General features: G+C 41.6%; 1 protein-coding gene across 4 annotated transcripts in view; it reads left to right on the forward strand.

Annotated features, from left to right (window-relative positions):
- The window catches only part of foxb1a (forkhead box B1a), a 303,263-nt gene that overhangs the window by 202,215 nt on the left and 95,048 nt on the right, over nucleotides 1–6,000 (forward strand). For all 4 annotated transcript variants that reach the window (XR_009827541.1, XR_009827540.1, XR_009827542.1 and 1 more), the window contains exon 3: nucleotides 5,157–5,262. The gene's annotated coding sequence lies outside the window, so the exon portion shown is untranslated. The remainder of the gene's footprint in view (nucleotides 1–5,156; nucleotides 5,263–6,000) is intronic.

Genomic DNA, 6,000 nt, shown 5'->3' on the forward strand with positions numbered 1-6,000 from the left:
CCTACACTTAACCATGTGTTTCCTACTGCCTGCAGACTTTGCACCCTTTGTTATATACACATGTTGTGTTTCTAATATAAATACATTTAATAAAGTCAAATACAAATAAGGCAACAAGAGAAGTATCCTACACTTCTCTTTTGTAAAGTAAATCTGAACAGCCGATATGGGCATCTACATCAACTATATGATTTGCCTGAGAAGCTGGACAGGACAAAAAAAATAAAAAATCTATTTGTGGCGGACGTAATTCTTTCGTGGCGGGCCGCCACAAATAAATGAATGTGTGGGAAACACTGTATATATATAGTACAGTACACAGTAATGAAAACACAGTTGTTCTACTAACTGTACTGTACTTGCTGCTTACTTAAAAAAAAAAAACACTTACCCTTTCACTATTTGAGTAGCCTTTGTTCTGCCATTTGAGTACTGGCGAGCGATCTCTGAGTCCGGGAACATATCCTTCACGGATTTGTGGAAAACATCCGCAAATGAGAACGGGGTGTTGCTTGCACGGTGGCCCATAATACTGTGTTGCCGCCGCCTTGTGCTTCTCTGACCGTTCATGAGTGACTATATCCATTCGGCCACCGTGTTATGGGTTATAGATACACCTATGGATAACGGAGACATATATAATAGTCTCCTTTTCAGGTGAGAGACGACGCTAAAGGCAGTGCCTTTAAAGGCCTACTGAAATGAATTTTTTTTATTCAAACGGGGATAGCAGATCCATTCTATGTGTCATACTTGATAATTTCGCGATATTGCCATATTTTTGCAGAAAGGATTTAGTAGAGAACAACGACGATAAAGTTCGCAACTTTTGGTCGCTGATAAAAAAAAGCCTTGCCTGTACCGGAAGTAGCGTGACGTCACAGGTTGAAAGGCTCCTCACATTTCCCCATTGTTTACACCAGCAGCGAGAGCGATTCGGACCGAGAAAGCGACGATTACCCCATTAATTTGAGCCAGGATGAAAGATTCGTGGATGAGGATCGTGAGAGTGAAGGACTAGAGTGCAGTGCAGGACGCATCTTTTTTCGCTCTGACCGTAACTTAGGTACAAGGTCTCATTGGATTCCACACTCTCTCCTTTTTCTATTGTGGATCACGGATTTGTGTTTTAAACCACCTCGGATACTATATCCTCTTGAAAATGAGAGTCGAGAACGCGAAATGGACATTCACAGTGACTTTTATCTCCACGACAATACATCGGCGAAGCACTTTAGCTACGGAGCTAACGTGATAGCATCGGGCTTAACTGCAGATAGAAACAAAAGAAATAAACCCCTGACTGGAAGGATAGACAGAAGATCAACAATACTATTAAACCATGTACATGTAAATACACGGTTAATGCTTTCCAGGCTGGCGAAGCTTAACAATGCTGTTGCTAACGACGCCATTGAAGCTAACTTAACAACGGGACCTCACAGAGCTATGCTAAAAACATTAGCTATCCACCTACGCCAGCCAGCCCTCATCTGCTCATCAACACCCGTGCTCACCTGCGTTCCAGCGATCGACGGAGCGACGAAGGACTTCACCCGATCACAGATGCGGTCGGCGGCTAGCGTCGGATAGCGCGTCTGCTATCCAAGTCAAAGTCCTCCCGGTTGTGTTGCTGCAGCCAGCCGCTAATACACCGATCCCACCTACAGCTTTCTTCTTTGCAGTCTCCATTGTTCATTAAACAAATTGCAAAAGATTCACCAACACAGATGTCCAGAATACTGTGGAATTTTGCGATGAAAACAGAGCTTTTTGTATTGTATACAATGTGTCCGAATAATTCCGTTTCAACGATTGACGTCACGCGCATACGTCATCATACATAGACGTTTTCAACCGGAAGTTCGGCTGGAAATTTAAAATGTCACTTTATAAGTTAACCCGGCCGTATTGGCATGTGTTGCAATGTTAAGATTTCATCATTGATATATAAACTATCAGACTGCGTGGTCGCTAGTAGTGGCTTTCAGTAGGCCTTTAAGGTACGCCCCCAATATTGTTTGTCCGGCTGGAAATTTTGGACATTACTACTTGCCGTAGTTTTGACGCAATGCATGATGGGAATCCGGATGTTGTGTGTCAGTGTATTAACGTGCCGGCTGGTATAAACACACCCTGAGAAATAGTTCCGTGCCTGCCTACTTTATGGGTTATAGATACACCTATGGATAACGGAGACATATATAATAGTCTCCTTTTCAGGTGAGAGAGGACACTAAAGGCAGTGCCTTTAAGGCACGCCCCCAATAGTGTTGTCCGGCTGTAAATCGGGAGAAATTCGGGAGAATGGTTGTCCCGGGAGAGGCACTGAAATTCGGGAGTCTCCTGGAAAATTCGGGAGGGTTGGCAAATATGATTACATATAAGATGTCCGGGTCCACTGGACTAATAGAAGTGTGGAAATTGATGTTCTGTGTACCACACGCAACACACAGCAGGCCTAGACAGGAGGAGGACAGAGTGTAGGTACACAGAACATCAGCGGGTCAAATGTGCGAGAAATAGAGAGCAGACAGTGTTGACAAACAATGTTTGTGTGGGAACCGCAAGTGCAGAATCACAAAAGAAGAATCCCTGTGGGATGCAGAAACTGGCAGGGAAATTTTCCGTGCGACGTTCATATTGTTGTTACTCAGCCAGCGTTTGTGGGTCTGACAGACCCGTTGCATTTTGTGGCTTTGAATGCCTCACAATCAAACACTTTTATGTTCAAATACTGAACGGATGTTTATTGGGATAAGGTAAACATCTGTTGAAATTACCCCCCTTCCTTCAGAAGCAGCTTCAGTGATGTAACCAGGGACCTCCCAGACAAATAGAGGAGCACGTGGGTGTGGACCTTAGCGCGGGGTGGGAGATTGTAACTTGAGTGTGCAGCCCCAAACGTCTCTCCTCATTGAGCCAAATTGAACTCTGTCCCTGCGTGATTCCTTGCTTCTTGTCTGTTTAATAGATGTCATCAGTGTTTGAACCTCACAATGTAATCATAGTAGTATCGACTAGATACACTCCTACACTTGGTATCATTGGTGTCGATCCACCATTGCCGGTGAGCTACGGTGTGTAGTGAAGCATGTTTAGATGTTACTCGTACTTGTAAGAAACTTACTTTATTTGTTGCCATGGAGGCGAGGATTAGTAGCTAAAACACTGCAGACTGCGGATGGACTTTAGCCGCTAGCTAGCTAGCCATGTCTTAAAGCACCTCTTCCTGAGGGTGTTTCAGTGTTATAACTTCACCTTTATCTTTACTTTTTAGGCCAAAATGCGTCCGTTCTCCCTTTTCTGTCTACACACTGTGTCTGCTTGTAAGTACTCTGTGTGTGTGCGCTGCCGAACATGCTCCTCAGCTAGTAAAACCAGCAATGTCACGACGTGTCGATGATGGGAGGGTGGTGGACCGGTACTTTTTAGAGGCGGTATAGTACCAAATATGATTGCAGTAGTATATTAATACCGGTATACCGTACAACCCTAGTTTATTTGTTAGCTGGACGGGTTTAAGGATGACCGCTCTAAACTTCAAGGCAAAAAAAAAAAAAGAAGCATTTAAACCTCTAGAGCAGGGGTCACCAACCTTTTTGAAACCAAGAGCTACTTCTTGGGTACTGATTAATGCGAAGGGCTACCAGTTTGATACACACTTAAATAAATTGCCAGAAATAGCCAATTTGCTCAATTTACCTTTAACTCTATGTTATTATTAATAATTAATGATATTTACACTTAATTGAACGGTTTAAAAGAGGAGAAAACACGAAAAAAATGACAGTTAAATTTTGAAACAGTTTATCTTCAATTTCGACTCTTTAAAATTCGAAATTCAACCGAAAAAAAGAAGAGAAAAACTTAAAAAAAGAATTTATGGAACATCATTAGTAATTTTTCCTGATTAAGATTAATTTTAGAATTTTGATGACATGTTTTAAATAGGTTAAAATCCAATCTACACTTTGTTAGAATATATAACAAATTGGACCAAGCTATATTTCTAACAAAGACAAATCATTATTTCTTCTGGATTTTCCAGAACAAAAATTTTAAAAGAAATTCAAAAGACTTTGAAATAAGATTTAAATTTGATTCTACAGATTTTCTAGATTTGCCAGAATAATTTTTTTGACTTTTAATCATAATAAGTTTGAAGAAATATTTTACAAATATTCTTTGTCGAAAAAACAGAAGCTAAAATGAAGAATTAAATAAAAATGTATTTATTATTCTTTACAATAAAAAAATACATTTACTTGAACATTGATTTAAATTGTCAGGAAAGAAGAGGAAGGAATTTAAAAGGTAAAAAGGTATATGTGTTTAAAAATAATTTTTAAGGTTGTATTTTTTCTCTAAAATTGTCTTTCTGAAAGTTATAAGAAGCAAAGTTAAAAAAAAAAAAGAATTTATTTAAACAAGTGAAGACCACGTCTTTAAAATATTTTCTTGGATTTTCAAATTCTATTTGAGTTTTGTCTCTCTTAGAATTAAAAATGTCGGGCAAAGCGAGACCAGCTTGCTAGTAAATAAATACAATTTAAAAAATAGAGGCAGCTCACTGGTAAGTGCCGCTATTTGAGCTATTTTTAGAACAGGCCGGCGGGCTACTCCTCTGGTCCTTACGGGCTACCTGGTGCCCGCGGGCACCGCGTTGGTGACCCCTGCTCTAAAGGCTTAGTGGCCACATGCGTGGACAGCACCTTTTAGCTCTTATTTCCAAAATTGTGTACACTACTGAATTGGGGTCTTATGCCAACATATGGACACTTATACTGCCATCTGGTGGTGTCAGAAGAGTATAACATACAATGGAATTTGTAAAAATAAGAATTAGCATGTCACTAAACATGAAGTACACGTTTGTGTACTTATGGACTAAGTACATCATATCAAAAGATGAGTCTTGGTTTTTATTCTAATTCGGGTCCAATAAGCCTAAATAGCAAAGAGAAATAAAAAAAAGCATGTAAACAAACAGCTTAATAACTATGCGATCATCCAGGATTGTGTTTGCAACATTGTAAGACGAGGCTTTTGGATACTTCCCCTAATTGGTCATGCTAATACTGAACAATAAGTGCAAATATATATTGGGTGTTTTCGCCATCACATGCGAGTGTCTGACAGATTGTCTTCCACAGTTGCACATGCCAGCGAGCGAGAGGCGCACCCCCCCCACTCATCCACAGATCACAGAGGGAGCCGTGATGACCCCATCCCAGAGGACCCCGCTGTTTTGCCTGCAAGGTAAAGAAGTGGGATGCAAAGGAGGTTTTTTTTTTTTATGTTTTGTCTTTTTGGGATTTAATCACCAAGCGCTGCAGTGTATGTTGCACAAGCAGGAGATAGCAATTATAACGCGCGGCCTGCTGTCCTGCTCGCGCGCTGGTGTATTCCCCGGGGCGTGGCAGGGAGACGGGTGGCGGGGGCACAATGAAAGGGAGACAAACCCCCCCACCCCCCCGTGGACATGCACAGCTTATCACTTGCGCACTTGAGCCAACGGTGCCGGCTGTTGGGGCACTAAACACTTGAAAACGAGGTGCGGCGCGCTTTTGTTGTTCCCCCCCCCCCATCGTTTTTGCTAGTTTGATTACACCGCTTTGTTTTCAGTGGTTTGCCTTTACATGGGTCCAGATTCCGAATAGCACTTTGACTAAATTGTTTATCCTAAGCGGCGAGCATTACGATACAATATTGATATTTCCATAAATAAGTACCCGCCCCCACCACCCCCCCCGCAAAACTGCATCCATCAGACTTCTCCACAGCGCGACGAAAACTAGCTCGGCAACTTTTCATGCCGGATCAATCCTACAAGGAATATTGTTGTTTATTGGCAAACATCCTGACACATCATCATCGTACACAATGAGGCGACCATGAATAATTGATATCCTCACACACAAAATATTCGCTGGCGCTCCAATGGTGTTTACTCCCCTGCAGTCATCCACACTGAGGATAACCTCTGACGTTCTAAAG

This window comes from Entelurus aequoreus, linkage group LG10 (genome assembly GCF_033978785.1).
Source record: "Entelurus aequoreus isolate RoL-2023_Sb linkage group LG10, RoL_Eaeq_v1.1, whole genome shotgun sequence".
NCBI lineage: Eukaryota > Metazoa > Chordata > Actinopteri > Syngnathiformes > Syngnathidae > Entelurus > Entelurus aequoreus.